General features: G+C 34.8%; 2 long non-coding RNA genes across 2 annotated transcripts; one reads left to right on the top strand and one right to left on the bottom strand.

Annotated features, from left to right (window-relative positions):
* Positions 1-24: 24 nt before the first annotated feature.
* si:dkey-85k7.7 lies at positions 25-12564 on the bottom strand. Its single transcript, NR_125779.1, is given in 3 exon segments — positions 25-2194; positions 3993-4088; positions 12411-12564. It is a non-coding gene; the product is annotated as a si:dkey-85k7.7 (long non-coding RNA).
* On the top strand, positions 4139-5151 carry LOC147835965 (uncharacterized). Its single transcript, XR_015495561.2, has 2 exons — positions 4139-4198; positions 4598-5151. It is a non-coding gene; the product is annotated as an uncharacterized LOC147835965 (long non-coding RNA).
* Positions 12565-19409: the final 6845 nt, after the last annotated feature.

The following is a 19409-nucleotide window of genomic DNA, read 5'->3' as shown; positions in this document are numbered from 1 at the left end:
ACAGCTGATATGAATACACGGTTGTTTCTTTTTCAAAAAGATTTATTGTTGTGTGAAAATCAGTTAAATCAAAAGTACATCTGCGATTTTATGTTATGTATTTAGTTCACTGTCATTTTAAATGATTACAAGTATTTTTTTTAGAAAATTGCACCTTTTATACAAAACATACAAAAAATATTTTCTCTTTTATAGTAATTATGACTTAAGGTGTAACAGTGTAAGTTTTCTTTTCAGGGTTAGGTTTAACATCTAAACAAACAAACACTTAATACATGTGCAAAGACAAAGACAGTCAAATCCATGACATTAGCATGTAAGAAAAAAAGCAATGAGTGGATCATGACAAAAAAAAAAAAAAACTTGATTTATGTCACTCAGTTTAAACATGCAATAGAAAGTAGACAAAATAATATTTCAATCATCTTCATATCAGTGGATTTAATTGTGAGATTTAAGTCAGAAAAAATTACTTTAAAAACATAAACACCACTGGTCAAAATTTTGGGGTCAGTGAGATTGTTTTAAAATAAGCTTCTCCTGCTCACCAAGACTGCATTTATTTAATCAAAAATACAGTATAAATTGTAAAATTGTGAACTGTAATTGCACTTTAAAATAACCGTTCAAAAGTAGTTTATCATTTAATTTAATCATTTATTCCAGTGGTTTTAAAGATGAATTTTCAGCTTCATTACTCCACTCTTAAGAGTCACATGATCCTTCAGAAATCCCTCTAATATTAATTAATCTTATTAATATAAATGTAATGGTAATTGTAATAAAAGCAATGATGACTGGAGTAATCATCTTATTTGAAACTACATACAATAAGAAAGCAGTTATTTAATTTGTTTTAGAAATATTTAACACCCCTTTTGTGTTTAATCTTGATGAACAGAATATATTTCTAAAAAAAAAACATTAAAAAAAGAGCCCAATCTATTGACCGGTAATGTATATTCTGAAAACACCTTAAATTAATGCATTCATGAACAGTGATTTTTATTTATTTGAGATTTTATACTCTGAGCTGTGCGCTAGGCATGGGTCGATAACTGTTTTATAGGTATACTGCAGTTTGGAAAAGTCAATGATTTAAAACCGCCAACATTTTCTGCTATACCGTTCCTAAGGTTTATGATTATAAGATTTTTTTTGTTTAGATTTTAAGGACGACAGTATCCAAGATATCCAAAGAGGCCTTTTTTAATTGTAAAGAATTCTGTGTTTTTAAAACAAATCAAGACAGCAGAAGTCAATGACTTATTTTAATTATTTAGCCTGACATGTTTACTGCTCCAAAATATTACAAATGTTTCCCAAAATCAAATATATTGTGTTCAACTGGGAAAAATTGTGTTATTTTTATCCAAAGTTATCATACCGTCAGAATCATACACTGGCCAATGCCTACTGTGCACACTGTTAATGGGTCTCAATATACTGTATAATTTGTTGGGTCAAGAAAATGGCACTCACTTAAAAAGTGAACAAAAAGGCTATAGTAAACCTGCTTTCTGTGTCGTATGAAACATCAGCGTTGATTTTTCACAAGTGTATTAATGGGTAAACCACTGAACAAATGCATATCTGACTCAAAACTGGCATAATTGTCAGTGTGTGGTCAGAAAAGCTACCAGAAGCGTCCTCCTCACATAGATGCTCATATAGCAAACCGAGTACAACAGATGCTGCAGGCTAGACAAAAAGCACTTGCTGGTGATCATGTAAACATCTCTCAATTCTCTCAACATCAAGAGTGTTTAGCAAATTCCTCTTTCACCAAAGAGCACTCAGCTGTACCATTGTGTTAGAGAAATTCAAACACTCGTTGTGGCAGTACATACAGCTGACCCTCACGAGTGTCCATCCAAGGAGAGGCACGCTTTCCTTGTGCTTGGCTTATGATCCTCCAGTTTCCCCTCAAATGCTCTCCAGAAAGAGATTGAAGCTGGATGGCAGCTGTATGTCGGAAGTCTATTTTTAAGGATTCTCCAGAAACCGCTTGCAGGGCAATGTTAGTATGTGGCGTCCACTGCATTGATGTTACTGTCCATCTGGTGCCGCAGTGAGAGCCGGGCTTTGTGGGAGAAGTAGGCCTGTGGGCAGCTGATGCCGCTGCTGCTGTCCCCTTCACTGCCCCAGGACGTGGTGGAGCACAGACGGGGCTTCAACTCTTCACTCACTACAGCTGAACACATGGATAGGAAAGAGTAATAGGTAATTAGTTTATTTAAAAATGAAGAACATTATTTATATATATATATATATATATATATATATATATATATATATATATATATATATATATATATCTCGAATCTGATTGACTGATATTCTGCAATACCAGCACTCAAACAGCCTCCTCACTCTTTACTGTATTACTCCACCCCTCAGAGTGACTGCAGACCTTACTACATTTTGACAAATATTGCGGCTGTTGGACAACATAATGTACTTTTAAGCTTTTTTTAGGCAAGAATGTAGTTGTTTAGATTGCATCTATACAGTACATTTTTAAGGACAGTGCCTATTTTAAATATTTATATTTTCTGAGATGCAAGGCATCAGCATCCATCAGCCTGTCATACTGAGCAGAGCAAAGATGGTTGACATTGTCCATCCACAAGATGCCAAGAGAGGCTGCATAATAAGCCCTTAGGAGGAAAAACCCAAAGTTATTTCTAACTACAGCTGATCAAATCATTCTACAACTAGTAAGTGACATTCCAAGTCAATTTCTCTCTTTTGTATGTTGTAGTGCTGTATTTATACCATATAATTATAGTGTATTGTAAGTGTATAAGTGTCCGTTTGGCTTTTTCGGGGTTAATTATTGTGATCTCTCGATTTGAACAGAGAAATACTGGGCAATCTCTTTAGACTGATGGTATTTCATGCCGTTCAGCCTTATAATATTAAAATGTGAGCAAAATCACCTGTAGATATACGCTAGAGAATCATTCAAATACTAGCTCTAAAATGACGTGTCAATTAGTAACAGTTTCCGCTGTTCTGACGTCAGCTGCATGTGTGAATGAATGGCGGAAGAAAGTAGTTCCTCATACAAAAGGGTTTTTAGACTCTCCATGTTTGATTTTCTTTTTTATATTCACGATTATGCCGTCAAACTGTTTTATAAACGCAATATCACAGGAGTAGCAATGCGATATGGCTGTATATCGTCACTGTTGGAACACTAAGGCACGCCTCCTACCCTGATATACAGCCATATTGTACTTCAAATAATGTGATATTGCTCATATATATATATATATATATATATATATGTATTTTACATATATATATATGTATTTTTTTTTTTTTTTTTTTTTTTTTTTTTTAGGGTTTATTGAACTTTTGTTTATATTTTTGTAGAAAATTAGAGTTTACAAAAATCACTTAAAGAAAGTTCAAGCAGACATTTTGTAACAGTTTGTCTTAATTGTCACATGAATCATTTTACAACAGCCTTTTTGACTAAAATTATTAATTTCATTTTATAATAGCATCATTGTTGAGCTTAAAAACACCAAAAATATTTACAAATGAAATATATAATGAAACAAAAAATGTAATATAACATATACAATGTAAATGGAAATATTTACACCCTTTTATTTTACTTCAAATAAAATTATTTATTAATTTATTATTTTCAAACAGGAAAAGATTAAAAGATAATCGGGTCTGACTGTGCGTGAATGCTGTTTTTCAGCTGTTATCTTAGTGGCTACAGCAATAGTTGACCATCAAATGACGAGCATGAGGCTTCTTAAAAAGACTCGGTGTTGGAATTGTTTTTAGATGCTGTGTAAATTACTATCTAAAACAGATAGCAAAACCACAAAACAGGTCACTGTTTTAACAGCTTGAATTTTCATGTCAATCATAAATTGGCCAGGTTCTGGTTTGTAGATTTATCCAAACACCTTTCTATTATATAGTTTGATAACATAATAGTATAGGTAACATAAAACATGTCTCACCAGTCTCAGGAGGGCACTGTCTTTTGCACCTCTCCTTGCAGCGTCTGTAGAAGGGAAAGCACTGGAGCATTTTTACACCCATATCAGCAGAGGGCGCTAGAAGACAAGAGAAACACCTGTTAGATGAGCAGACTCTGGACCTGTTTGATACAATCTGTCGTCTGGAAGGAAGTATCGATTTTTCGCTTCTGGTGCTGGTCATAAAGGTAAAGGAGCAGAGCTGTTTATTAAACTTAATAGTTCTTCCTAAATTTCCAAACAACACTGAGTTTCGTGGTGTACTGTATAATGTCAGGTGTGTGTGGTCTTCTTGGCATTCATCATGTTGTGAGAACCAAATGCACATGTGGGTATATTTTTGGTGCCCGTGAGGGAATTCTCAAAATTTAAAACGGAACTAAGATATTTTGGAAAATGTGAAACTGAAGAATCTCTCCTGTGAGATTTTTATGGGTTGAGTTGGAGCATACAGCCTGTAATATACATGTATGTATTGTAATATATATGTATCTCATTATAAAATATGAGAACCCATGTATGCATGCATGTATGTATGTATGTATGTATGTATGTATGTATGCATGTATGTGTGTTTGTTTATGCAGACCTCTGCTCCGCTGTCTAATCCCATACAGCGACGTCAGTGGAGAGACTGAACGGAGTCATCCGATCTAATAAATCCTTGATTGGCTTTTACACACCAGGTCAAGTTCCATGATGTAGAGGGCCAGTTTTGCCATGCTGGCTGTATTTGCCAGTGCACCTGGCTACTAAATCACCTTTGACAGTGGCTGCTAAGCGTATTAATCATAATTCACTTATAAATTTGTGTTCTAGGAGATTCGTGCCCTGCAGCTGTTAAATACGATGTGCTCACTAAGTGCAGAAATTTAGCTACAAGACTAAAAGGGAGAAGAAAACAATGTAGTTTCTTAGGAATTGTGTATGCGTGTGTATCTGAGTGGCCAATGTTTCTCTTATCAGTTTTTCCCAGGTTTTGCTGGCCTTTGGTTTGTAGTATGCAGGGTTAATGATTAATTCTTAATGACTTGGCTTTTACACTGCTCATCCAGACTGCCCCAGAAACTAAAGTGATATTTATTGCATGTATATTCTTGGTTGCCAGTTTGCACATTAATAAAAAAAACATGGAAAAAGAGATGTGGGAAAGCAAGCTTGCGTAATAGCTCATGAGATCATTGTCAGACTTACAATGCAAGGCATAATGTTAAAAACAAAAAAATTGGGACATGCTGTGGGGATGGCTCTTACATGTCTCGCATAGAAACACACACATATTGTTTTCCAGCAGAACTCGAACCACAGAACCATGTCACCACATGCCACAGATATGTAGAAGTTTACTTTCATAGATAAAACTCGTTCCACACCCATTTCTCCAGATAATTTCTGTGGTGAATCAAAAATCAGAGGAATTTGGTCATATTTTTCTTAGCTTGCTTAACTTGACTGTGCATGTGAAGACTGATCATGCAAAATTTGTATTATTATTAAAAAATAAAAAACAACAACATTGCTGATGTTTGAGAAGGGTGACATGTTGGCGCAGTCGATAGCACAATCGCCTCACTGCAAGAAGGTCGCTGATTTAAGCCTCGGCTGGGTCAGCTGGCATTTCTGTGTGGAGTTTGCATGTTCTCCCCATGTTCACATGGATTTCCTTCGGGTGCTCCGGTTTCCCCCTCAAGTCCAAAGACATGTGCTTTAGGTGAATTAAATATATGCTAAATTGGCTGTAGTGTATGTGTGTTAATGAGTGTGTATGGGTGTTTCCCAGTGATGGGTTGCAGCTGGTAGGGCATTCACTGAGTAAAACATATGCTGGATAAGTTGGCGGTTCATTCCGCTGTGGCGACCCCAGATTAATAAAGGGACTAAGCCGAAAAGAAAATGAATGAATGAATGTTTGAGAAGATGATGAAATATGATCTGTAAATAAATGGCGCTGAGCTAAACTTTTGAGAATTGTGTAAGAGTCAGAACAGCTCATTATTTCACATACAGCACATATATGTGTGCTTTTCTGTTTTAAATGTTCATGAAAACAAATGCTGTGTACTGTGAAAAAAACTAGACTAGAGATTTTTCAAGACACTTCTATACAGCTTAAAGTGACAGTTAAATGCTTAATTAGGTTAATTAGGTTAACTAGGCAGGTTGGGGTAATTAGGTAAGTTATTGTATAATGATGGTTTGTTCTGTAGACTATCAAAAAATATATAGTTTAAAGGGGCTAATAATTTTGACCTTAATTTGGTTTTTAAAAAAATAAAAATATAATAAATATAAATTTATATAAATATTATCAGACATACTGTGAAAACTTTCTTGCTCTGTTGAACATCATTTCAAAAATATTTTTAAAAGAAAAAATTTTTTTAAAGGGGGTTTAATAATTCGGATTTCAAAAGTAGTACCATTTAAATATTTCCTTCAGGCAATCCATCTCATGATCACTTTATGATAGTAATTGTGAATTAAACATCACTACTTTTTATATACACTTATTTATTTACAAAATACTTTAGATCAGTTTACGAATTATACATTGAAGATTGGGGGGTCAACTTTTTAAGTAGTAGTTTGGTAATATATGCTTCAGTGAATCAAATTTATGAATGTATTTAAATTCTAATTTTCAATAAAATGTATACATTTTCAATGTTTTAAAGAATACTTAGTAACTATTGACTATTTTAGAGGTTACTGTAGGTTAAATTATGTGTCTCATTTTTTTCAGGCTACATGCCGATATAAACACCTATTTTACAAGAAATATGTTTTGTGAATATGTGCTCTAGACCTGCCAGTTTCAGACTGTTAAATGATATTTTTTCTAACATTGATTGGCACGGTTGAATGCATCACAGTGGCATGAACCGTTATGTGGGGGGATGGGAGAGGGTTAATTGTATATTTATATTATACAATTTTAATTATTACTATTTAAGAAAGCTAATAATGAAGTAAGCTATTTCTTCAAGGGCTGACCCCACATACATATTGTTTTGATGTCCTTCAGGGGGGATCATGCATTAATTAGGGGGTCAATCCCACCCCAAACCTCCCTGTAATTCGCACCCTGCATTACATGCAAATTTGCACATACATTAGGGACTGAGCATCTACAGTGCGTAGGCCCATTTCTACATTTATTTTTATTATTATTCTCTAGAATTAATCACATTTTTGAGGGTCTAAACGTACTCGAAAACTCACAAAGCTTTGCATACGCGCTCAAAGTGGAAAATAATTTTTTTTTAGCTTTCGGAAGTGGGTGTGGCAAAATAGCTCCACAACACCACCTATGCATTTTGACGGAGTGACCCCCGAGCTACGTTTCACGTGTATTAAGTTGTATATAGTAATATACCTGTTCATACACTCGTCAGTTTGTATATTTGAAGTCAATACTTCTATTTTTAAAATATGTTTCAAGAGTTCACACTTAGCTGATAATCAATAAAGCGTATTTGGCATGCTGTCCCGGGAGAGAGCCCTGAGCTCGTAATATCCTTGAGCCCGGGGCTCCCTCTCGTTAGAAGGGCGAGAGGGGAGTTCGAGGTCAGGTAGGTCTCGAAAACTCCCCTGCTTGTCACCGTGAGAAGTGTGAACTGAGGTTGTATTGGGTGATAATTTGTTTTAGTCGATTTGGCTATGGTTCATGTTTTGGACGGTGGGAGGAAACCGGGGAACCCGGGGGAAACCCACGCGAACACGGGGAGATCATGCAAACTCCGCACAGAAACACCGACCGGCCCGAAAGGTTGGACTGGCGGTGTTCTTGCTGTGAGGCAACAGTGCTAGCCACTGGGCCACCGTGTCGCCCAATCAGGAAAGGAGGAGGATGAAGGGGTGGAAAGGGGGGAGCTTCAAGACGAAGATAACTGGAGTGATAAACTCAGGTTATTTATAATGCTTCCGTAATCATCTAATAGGGCTGATTACGGAGCTAATAAGGAGCCAGCCGTGTTGATTATAAGCACGTGATCCTCTCGAAATTAGTTTATGAATAAACCACACTTATTATCTGTTCTTTTGTCTTGTTTCTATAACTTGCACTGTAGAAGCCCTGTCCTGAAAACAAACTCTTCATATGTCTGAACATACCTGACAATAAAGCTCTGATTCTGATTTTAGTACCGTAGATAAAATCATTTCTACTGCAGATGGTTTCCATCATTCATTGCATCAGACCACAAGACCCTTCAAGCTTTTGTGGGGAACATTCTGTGCAAAACATTTTTTACTGAAATGTTTTTCTTATTAGCTTTCCCTTGGTTCTAGTAAATGCACACACCCATGTGAGCTTTCCATCATTTATTGTGCCAGTCATATGCTGTACATTTTCTGTATCGTCTTTCTCTCTCTTTCTCTTTCTCTTTTCAGTCATATTCATAACTCAATCAATATGGAAGAGGAATTTTAGGTTTTGTTCTGATCTGCTTTGTTTTTCAGTTTTTGGTGAAACAAGTCCTAGGAAAAAAGTGGGTGAGGAGGTATAGGAGTGGAGAAAATTCAGCCTTTCCTCTTGGTTTTTATTTTTGAAAGCATCCTTGCCTTCATTTTGAGAAGTTATGTAAGAGGTGTACAATTTGAAGTTGTTTGCTATAATGACGTGAACATACGCTTCTTCATGCACCACAAAACAAACTCTTGTAGCCACAAACACATAAACAAATCCATATAGGGTGTTTAACCTAGACTGGTGACCTAGCATGATGGCTTGCTCCTCATCATTTACTAAACATGGTGAGCTTTGTGTTTGTGAATCTGTATGTCTGTGTTTTGTCTCTTATAAGTGAAGGACACTCTGGAGGATTGCTGCTTAGTGGAGTAATCTATAGTTACGACACTTCCCTTTACCTCCTACATCTTAGCCTCTTTTCTCAGAATAAGACTATGCATGTATTCACTTCCACACCCTCTAAAATAAACTAAGGCTGTCAGATTCATTTCTAGTGAATTGAAATGCAATGCATTTTTTAAATTGCGAAGTATTCTTGGAATTGCATGGAATTCCAGAGGTTTGAATGCCTTTCCTCTCATTTCAACCACACTGTCTTTCTTTCAGCACGCTTGTGCGTGCTTTAAAGTCATCATGAAACTTCTTCCTCATGCAATGACAATTCTTTTCTCATGACATTTGTACTTGGACAAAATGGAATTTACACCTGTATACTGTAAAACCCAACAGTCAACTTTATCAAGTGAAATGAGTGTAGTAATTCTACTCATTTGAAAAGAGTTTTGAACATGAGCTAATTAAATACCTCATTACTCCAACTTAAATGGAGTAAGTTCACAGTATTCATATAGAATAGTTTTTGAACTCAAATAGTTTGTAGCAATCTGTTTTCTCAAGCGGTTTGAGTTGACAACTTATTGGGTTTTACAGTACTCGGTTGGTTTGAGTTCTCTTCATTTATTGGGTTTTGCTGTGCTCAAATTGCTTCGTTTACTCAAATGGATTAGGTTCACAGCACTCATTAGAATTAGTTAGATTTTGAACTTAAATGGTTTGTTGCAATCAGTTTCCTCAAATGGTTTAAGTTACTTTAACCTTTTGGGTTTACACTGTAACAAATGACAACAATCCTATGGATGACGAAACCTGCAAAAACAATAAAAAAAAACTGCAAATATATAAATAAGTGAATAAATAAATGCATAAATTTCTGCATAAACAAAGCAAGAAATAAATAATTATGCAAATAAATAAATGAATGTATATAAAAATCCACAAATTCCTGCATAAATAAATACATAATTAATAGTACGGGCAGGTAAATAATTAAATTACACGAATGTTGGGAGAATACGGAAATGCTATACTGAAAGTTTATTTGACCCCCCTTTCAAATGTTTATTCATTCTTGAATGTAGTTGCGTATTTCCTTTTTCAATTTAACATGCTAATGAAAGGCTCTCTGTCAATCATCAGAAGCCAGTCAAAATAAATCGAATGCAAAATTTTTATAAAGATCAACCAATGATGGCATAAATACTGCCCTCGATTTAATTGATTACCTGCCCGCATTATTAATTATTTATAAATTTATTTATGCAGTAACTTTGTGGATTTCATATAGGCTACATTAATTTATTTATTTGTATATTTGTTTATTGTTTTATTTATACAGGGATTTGTTACATTTTTTTACCCATTTATTTATTTTCATACTTATTTATTTGTTTTATTTATATATATATATATATATATATATATATATATATATATATATATATATATATATATATATATTTACTTATTTATTTATAAACAAATGTATTAGTAGTGTTCTATTTGTGCAGGAATTTGTGAATTTATTTACTAATTTATTTATTTCTTATTTTATTTATGCAAGAATTTATTAATTAATTAATTTATTTATTTATTTGCATATTTATTTTATTTATTTATTTATTTATTTATTATTTGGTCCTCCATACAATCCAGCCAATTCCCGAAGGATAAAATCAAGCCCTGCACTATGCATTTTCTTGTTCACAAAGCAATTTCAAATTAATGGATGTCACGATGGAAAAGTATATTCTGTTTTATGCTGGATGCTTGGAGGAGATGAGAGCTTTGTTCCATCCCTATGCTCTAATCCCTTCAAAGTGTTTCTTCTCTAGAGTATAAGAACTAAAACTGCACTGCCTAACAAATCAAATATTTGCAAAGAATCATGGGAAAAAATGTCCATTGTTTGTACTCTTCAGAATCTGAAGGGCTCTCTGAAGTGGACAGTTTTGAGCATATGTGCCCTTCAGAGGTGGATTTTGTTCCATCTGAATTGCAATGATGGATAGTCTGTGAATACACACTATTCATGTCAGAGAGATATATTATACTGCAATTATTAGGAATAATTTATTTTCTAAAGCAAGATTTAAGTGTTAGTATGATTGATTATCCGTTTATTTTCAGTATATTTGTATAAGTATCTATATAACAACAATGTAGACTATTAGACTTTAATAACCTAAATCTAACTATAGCTACATAAGACGCCGCTGGCTTGTTTCAGTCTATAATTATTGAAAACAACATATACACTTTTGAGGCTTACTTAAATGTAAAATTACCCAGATTAAAGATGACATTTTTGTGTGTGTGGATTGTTTGAAAGGATGTTTCTAAGGGTATTTTTGCCTCCAACCCCCACGTGCCCGTCTGCCTGCGCGCGCTCACGCGCTTTCCCATTGAGGCTTGTTTTGTGCGGATGTGCAGTACGTGACGTTCTGGCGCGCGGTGGTCCACTTGGGCTACAGGGGAGAGGGGGGCTGAACTGTGTACAAGCAAATGCATTTAAATGATTAATCACGGAAGGATGTTTACAGACTCTATTTTCTATATGCATGTATCAGAGTTATTTGTGGTCCAGACGCCTCGTTCGCAGAAAAGTACGTTACATAAAATCTTAAGAGTAGAGATCAGCCAGAGTTCAGAAGAAAGGTAAATCTCTTACACCAAAAGAGAAAGAGCCAACCTGAGCAGCAGAGCTTAACGACACCTTATTGCTGTTAAGTTTGCCAAGTGATGAACTAAAGAGCAAATATTACTGAAGATTATGATCGTTGATAAAGTATATGTGGATTGATTTATTGCTTTAATAATGCATTTACACCCTTAGGGTAACCAATATATCAGATACAATGATTGAATACAGTTCAATCATTGTTATTGTGGTAGCCTAGGCTATATTTTCTATATCCTAGAAATAGCCCAAGTCGCAATATATAAACAACTATAAACAGAAAATGATTCTACACAAATAAAAACTGCTGCATAGTCCTACACTAGCCTACACAATGTCACACAACCAGTTTGCTTCATAAGCAGCTCACGTTGTTTACTATTGGCCTATATAAAGAGTTTTAATGCAAAAACCTGCAAGTGCCGTTTGAAATTTTCGTCTAAAATGAGCCTTTTTATCAGACTGTTGTGTGTAGTTTCAATAAGAATTACAATTAGTGCAAAAAAAAAAATTTTTTTTTGTCATTACCTTTAAAGTGAAATAACTAAACATAAACAAATAAGTAATAGTTTTGCAGTGAAATGTGTTTATTGAGAACATATATTTAATATAAAAGTTCACTGGAACAATATTAAATGAACGTTTTACTGTAAAGTTTTTGTCGTATGTTTTACATGGTTTTCCAATTAGGCCAACGAGAACAATTTGTTTAACAACATCCACCGCTAGTTGAACATTACTGATAGACACTCCCACCTTGACACACCTCCAGTGCATTTAAACATTATTTTACTAACTGTGAATCTACTAAAATTTACTTTGAAATGTGCACACGCTAATTCAATGTGTAGTGCTACTACAAATATGAAACATTATTATTAACGTAGCCTATATGCTAATTAGATTGACTCACCGGTTATTCTCTTAAGACGAGCGTTCTTTGGCACTGTAAAGCGCAGAGGATCTTCTTCAAATTCCTCCAAGGGTCCTGCGACAGATGAAACTCACTGATAGTTCACTAGTGATGTAGAGAGACTCGTTCAGCAATGACAAGATGGAAAAGCTTCAGGTCTGAGCGCACGGGACGGTCGGCTTTAAATAGCTTATCTGAACAGCACGCCCTCTTTCTCACCCTCCTCCTCCTCTTTCACGCAGGAGCTTGCTAGTGTTCAATAAAGTATGAGGACGACATTCTCACTATTCGTGTTCATAAAAAAGTAAGGCGATAGATTTTCCCTTGTGTGGTTGAATAACTGAGACGGAAAGTGTTATTCTAGGCTGATTAATTGCAAATGTTTTATTGAAGTCCAAAACATGAATGATTAATTTGATCAGTGACCATTCAAAGAAATGATTGAAACACCCAAATTACTGATGGGATTATAGCTCTTTTTGTAAACGCGTCGCTTGCTGTTAGATTGGAAACACACACTAGCATTCATAGATTTCGGGCCTGTAGATAGAGGGGGGTTCGGGTATTTCGAAAGACCTACCCCTCTCTGACTGACAAAGGTCCAAAATTTGGCCGGTATACAACCGCGGTATAGTCAGTTTTACGTTTGACATTCATGAGACATTCTGTTTCAAACCAATTAAATTCTTTGCTCCTGTTATAGTGTGAGCCCAAAATGTGTCAGCTAGACATAAATATGTGCCCTTTATGTTGCACAAAGCTTAATTTCTCCATTAAAAAATCACCAATTAATTAAACAATTCAACCATGTGAAATTATACACTAAGACAGTACCAAAATGTTTACAAAAACATTCTGCTTATTGCACAAGACTTTTGGAATTAGCACTTTATTTATTTTATAATAGTTTTAAAGTAACTTTTAATGTAAAATGGTTTAAGTCAATTACACTCTGACATAATTTGAGATAAAATATTCAAATCAACTGTAAAATTTTCAGATTATTTTTCTTTATGATGCACAAGCTGTGTTTTTACAGTTATGCCCTTGATTTTATAAACGGTTCTGAATCAATATTATTAGTGTATCAGTTACACTGTAAACACCTAAATAAATTAAAGTCTGACACCATTTGAAATAATATATTCAATAATATATCAGCACTAAAGTTGTCTAAATATTATTCTCTTTAATGCACAGGCTTTATACGTGCAGTTATGTTATTGTTGATTTTATATACAGTACTGAATCCATGTTTTCTTTGAATTTTAAGCTCATTGCTTAATTTATAATACTGTAATAACTGAGTTTTAATGCAAATTTGTAAATATACAATTCATGGTAAAACTGTATGGTAAGCACTTTGACAAAAATGTATGGAATAAATTTGTTGCATCAAAAAGTCACCATCTGACAAGCCAATTCAGCAAAAAAAAACAGTGCTTAAAATGTCAGTAAAATGCAGTATTTAAACCTCAAAATTGAATAGAAAATGAGGTGTATAACGGCAAAAAGGTCCACTTTTTGAGAAAAAAAGAACCATTCCTTTCAATAGGCTGGCTACAGGCCTGCATTTGCACCAGAAGAATGTGTGTGTGCGTCTTTAGCCCCTTTCACACATACAGACCTTTCCGGAAAATTGCCGGCAATTTTCCGGAAAGGTTGTATGTGTGAACAGGTCCTTTTTGAAAATACCGGTAAATTCGTTCTGGCTATTTTCCGGAAAGAGAAGTTGTAACATTACCGGCAATTTCCCGGAATGCTGCGCTGTGTGAATGCAGAAGGAAGATTCCCGTAATAAGCGCGTGCACGTCTAGAACGTGCTGACGTGAGACGTCTGCTTTAGCCAATCACAACAGTCAGACGCATTTACGTCCGCGCGGTTTGTGAGGATAAAAGCCTTTGAATATTTTTCCAGACACATTTAGCTGCTAGAAGTTAGTCAGATCACGTTTATATGTTCTTCTTAATGCCAACTGTGTAAATAATCATCGATGAGATGCTTACGATAAGCCATTGTTTGTTTACCTTCAAGCTTTGCGTGCGCCTATGAGCGCCTGCACAATTATGAACATCTCGACATGCGAAAGTGATCCTGCGAAAGTTGTTCACAATATTGATCATCCACAGAGTTTGTAATTTAGTCAAATGTTTACAAATACAAGCGCAGCCGTTTAAAGCTCATTTGTGGTGAATGATGTCAGAATTTACCGGTATTTTGGAATGGATGTGTGAATGCTCTTTTCCGGAAAATTTCCGTAACGTCCTCGCCTGTGTGAACAGCGCTTTTTTCAATATACCGGTAAAGTCGTTCCGGAAATTTTCCAGATATTTACCGGTATCACTGTGTGAAAGGGGCTTTTGTGTGTACTAGAAATTTCAGGTTATGTTTCCACATGACTATTATGAAGTTTTAAAGGGATAGTTCACCCAAAATGGAAATGTAGTTACCATTTACTCTCAAGTTGTTCCATATCTTATGAGTTATTTTGAAGAAAGCTTGAAACGTGTAACAATTGACATCCATATTGTTTTATCTTCAATGGAAGTCAATGGTTCCAGCTTTCTTTAAAATATCTTCTTTTTCGATCAAGTGAACAAAAAAAAATCTCAAAGTGGTTTGGAACATGTGAATGGCGATTAATTGATTTAAAAAATGTATTATTCTGGTATCCCTTTAATGTTTTGAATTCTTCCCATTATTCCACTTATACTCAGAGTTTTATAGTGTTTAATTTTCCTGCATTCTGAGATCATACCGTGGGCCATTTTAGTTTGCTTAATATAACTGCACTTTTAGGCATTGTGCCAATTGCCACAGGTCCCCATGTGCTCCGGTTTAAATTCAGACCTCCAGCACCAACAGAACAGTTTATAGGCAATATATGCATATAATATATGCAAAATAAAAAAAATTAAAAATAAATCTTTACAGTTCAGGGAAACACACCACGTACACCATCATGTTATGAGGAAATGCGTATATACACCCTTGTTCATTCTTATTTCCAGCTAACAGTTCACTGCTTTCACCAGTGGAAATTTACAGAAGCAAATACCAAAGAGGAAAGAGATTAGAATTCAGAACAGCAAACCCGCTTCACAATCTGGGTTGAAGGCCAAGGCCCCCTATTGCTGCTAATTAGTATTGTGTGACTTACTACCAATAGTGTTTGCCACTGATCAGAGAACAGTTGGAAGTTAGTCCCAGTCCAGGGCCTCTAACTGAAGGCTGATTTAGGAACAGTCCTAAATGGTTAAATAAGCCCTGAGATGTTCTTTGAATTCCCATTGTGTAAGCAACCATTTGGGACAGCAGGAAATAGTTTTATTAGTTGTGGTGTAGTTTTGAGGCCTGATGTGCACTCAGAACTCAAACCCTTCATGTCCAGTTTATGAAACAAGCAATTAAAAATGTCACTTGGAATTTTTTGAATGTAGATAGTTTAAAGCTTTCATTGTCATCTCTTTTTACTCGTCTCACCTGTTTCTCCTGTTTTGTTTGTCTCTGCTGTTTTGTTTTTTCAAGATTTTGACATTTACTGTAAGAACGTGGATGAATTTAGCTGTTTGTAAATGGAGCACATTCAGCGAGTGACACACATAAGGAAACAGTGACTTGTAGCACAATGTCGGAAAGATTCCTTTTATTTGAACCTTTAGTATATATTAGGGCTGTACAATATATTGTTTCAGCATTTATATTGCAACGTGCACATAATCACATAGCAGGATTTAGCCACAAAACACAGGGGTTTTTAGAGTCGCTGCTAAGATTAACCATAATAAAGTGAAGGTATATCATTTGCATGTGTTTTAAGGGCCTGTGATGGAGCATTTCATGAGAAATTAAAACATTTGTGTACAAGAAATGACGACTTTTGGAGGCGGGCCAAATATATATTACATTTTATTATTTATTATTTTGTTAAAGATGATATAGTGTTAATTTACATTTACAAAAAAAATATTTTATTTTTTGTATTGTTTAATGTCTATATATCTGCATTACAAACCCAAACAAGATTCTTTTGCTTACCCCATTGCCTGATTATTTTGCTTGTTTTGAGGAAAATCTCACTTAATTTTTACGTAAGGTAACTCAAACCATTTGAGGAAACCGATTGCAACAAACCATTTAAGTTCAAAAACTACACTAAATGAGTACTGTGAACTTAATCTATTTGAGTAAACCAGGGGTCGGCAACCCAAAATGTTGAAAGAGCCATATTGGACCAAAAAAAAACAAAAAACAAATATGTCTGGAGCCGCAAAAAATGTAAAGCCTTATATAAGCCAAACACATGCTGTATGTATCTATAGTAGCTATATTAGCCTACTATAAAAATGACTAAGTTGGCTACAAATACATAATGAGCCTTCATGATTAAATAGCCACTGAAATCAGGTGGTTGGTGTTGATTTCGTTGTCATTTAAACACTTCAGCACAGCCTCTGGTCTTTCAGTGGTATTAATTTGATCATTTCTTCTTGCGGCCCATCAGAGTTCACATACCTGCATAAAAGCGCATTGAATATCGGTCACATCACCGGCAATTGAGTATGCTGACAGTGAATTAATGTCCTTGGTTTGCTGATCGGTGATGTAACCTGCCATTTTAATAGCCCTTTCCTTCACAGTCTTAGCGGAGAGAGGTATATCTTTAATTTTTTGTATTATCTTGGTTTTGTTTTTGAAGTCTGCAAATAGGTGTTTTAATATGCTGATGAATGACTCCTTCATGTAGTCACCATCTGTGAACGGTTTTCCATGCTTTATTTTCTCCCGGTTTGTTTACAACAGCCACCTGCCCGGCATCCCGCCCTGCTGATAGAAACCTGTGTCGCAGGATATGACGCAAATCTTCGTTGACAGAAATGTTGAAATTAAATATTAATTCTACACACTTTTACAGCATTTGAAAACGTTAAAATGTTTGTCCTCCTATAGATATCATATTAAAACAAAAATATATACTAACCTTCCCCATCTTTTTGAACATTTTTGAAAAAGCTCCAGGGAGCCACAAGGACAGCGCTAAAGAGCCACATGCGGCTCTAGAGCCGCAGGTTGCTGACCCCTGGAGTAAACGAAGCAATTTGAGCACGGTAAAACCCAATAAATGAAGAGAACCCAAACCAACTGAGTACTGGAAAACCCAATAGGTTAAAACAACTCAAACAGTTTGAGGAAACCAATTGCTACAAACCATCTGAGTTAACTATTCTATATGAATACTGTGAACTTACTCCATTTAAGTTGATATAATGAGGTATTTAATTAACCCATTTGCTTCAACACTGAGTTCAAACTCTTTTCAAATGAGTAGAATTAACTTTCAGTCAATTTTAAGTTAACTACACTCATTTCATTTGAGTTTTACAGTGTAGCAAAAGTCAAATGGAATTCAAACTGTATTCATATCACAATATATATCATAAAAAGTTAAAATATCGCAATGTCAGATATTGTGCAGCCCTAGTATGTGTAATATCCAGATAAATAGGCCAGACTGCAAGATTTCAGCAAATGTTGTCTTTCCCTTTTTTTTAAACAAAATCCCTTTATAAGTTGACCTTTTTGTTTAGTTTAGTTTTAAACATATTTAAAGTCAAGTGCTTTATGCATTCTAAACCCTCGATGAATGTTTGTCGAGTGTATTTAATGAGATCATGGGATTGGATACCTCATGTAGAGTGAATCTTTGGCCCTCAGTCCACAATGAAATGTCGTTGTTGAGGTCAGATATCACAAACCAAGAATAGCAACTGTGCAAACTATCACAGCAGTGGGATGACACACAAAGAAACACCCTGTTTATAAAGATGAATTATTAAATACAGCTTTTGGCATATTTGCATTTTTAGGGTCAGATTCTTCATTAGCTGAAAAGATGGGAATGTTTTTGTTTGTTTGTTTGTTTGTGTGTTTTGTATTATTCAAATAGTTAATTATTATGTCTTACTTTTGGTGCCATGCAAGAGTACTGTGTGTAATAATGCACTGTGAATTGATTTGTGCTATTTAACTTGTCCACAACATGCTGTGCTAGATCATTTCTGCCCACACTTAGGTGAAATCCTAAAAACCAGGTTACATTTTTTTTATTTAATTTAAAATCCCCTTAAAAGTAAGTAACCTTGACCTTACAGTAGACTTTGTTTACTAAAAATATCTTTAAATGTGTGTTGAAATAACCCATCATTTTTTTTAGAGTGAAGGTGTCAAGAACAACAAATTACTGAAGATGCCAAAAACAATCCCCTTGTCCAAGAAAACCACAAATAGTGCTAATACGCTCACACCATCTAAAATATGGTCAAATCATTATCTAAATTTGAATTTTGATGCACAAACACTGCAGTGTACATTGTGAGTTTTTAAAAATTGGGTTAAATTTCCTAAAAAAAAGGGGGGGGGGGGGGATCTAAATTGACTATTGAAATGGTGTTTTCAGTTCAAACTAATGTTTTAGACCTGAAAATAACATGATTTTAAGAGATGGTTCACCCAAAAAATGAAACAAATGAAAATTTACTCATTTTCAAGTGCTTATAAACCTTTATGAGACTTTATTATGTTGATATGATATTTTAAAGAAAGCTAAAATCCTATAGCCGCTGACATAATAGGAAAATCAAATACCATGAAGTCAATAGTTACAGGTTTTCAGCTTTCTTCAAAATGTCTTCTTTTGTGTTTAACAGAAGAAAAAGTTCAATATGTTTGGAACTAGTCAAGGGTGAGTAAATGCTGACAGAAGTTTCAGTTTTGAGTGAACTGTGCCTTTAGGCAGAATCACATTGAGTAAATGTGTAAGTTGAGTAAACTTAAATAAATAAACCTTTGGAAATATAAAGTACACACTGGACAAGTATGAATCTTTCAACCTGTATGACTGCATAGGTTTTTTGTTGCAGCCATATCAAATGTAAACATTTAGGATTCATGTGGTAAAACATGTACTAAACATAGTTGTATAAAGAATTACGTAATAT

This window comes from Danio rerio, chromosome 7 (genome assembly GCF_052040795.2).
Source record: "Danio rerio strain M-AB ecotype USA chromosome 7, GRCz13ab, whole genome shotgun sequence".
NCBI lineage: Eukaryota > Metazoa > Chordata > Actinopteri > Cypriniformes > Danionidae > Danio > Danio rerio.
Note: the sequence above shows the minus strand (reverse complement) of the source record. Positions and strands in the feature narration are given on the sequence as shown.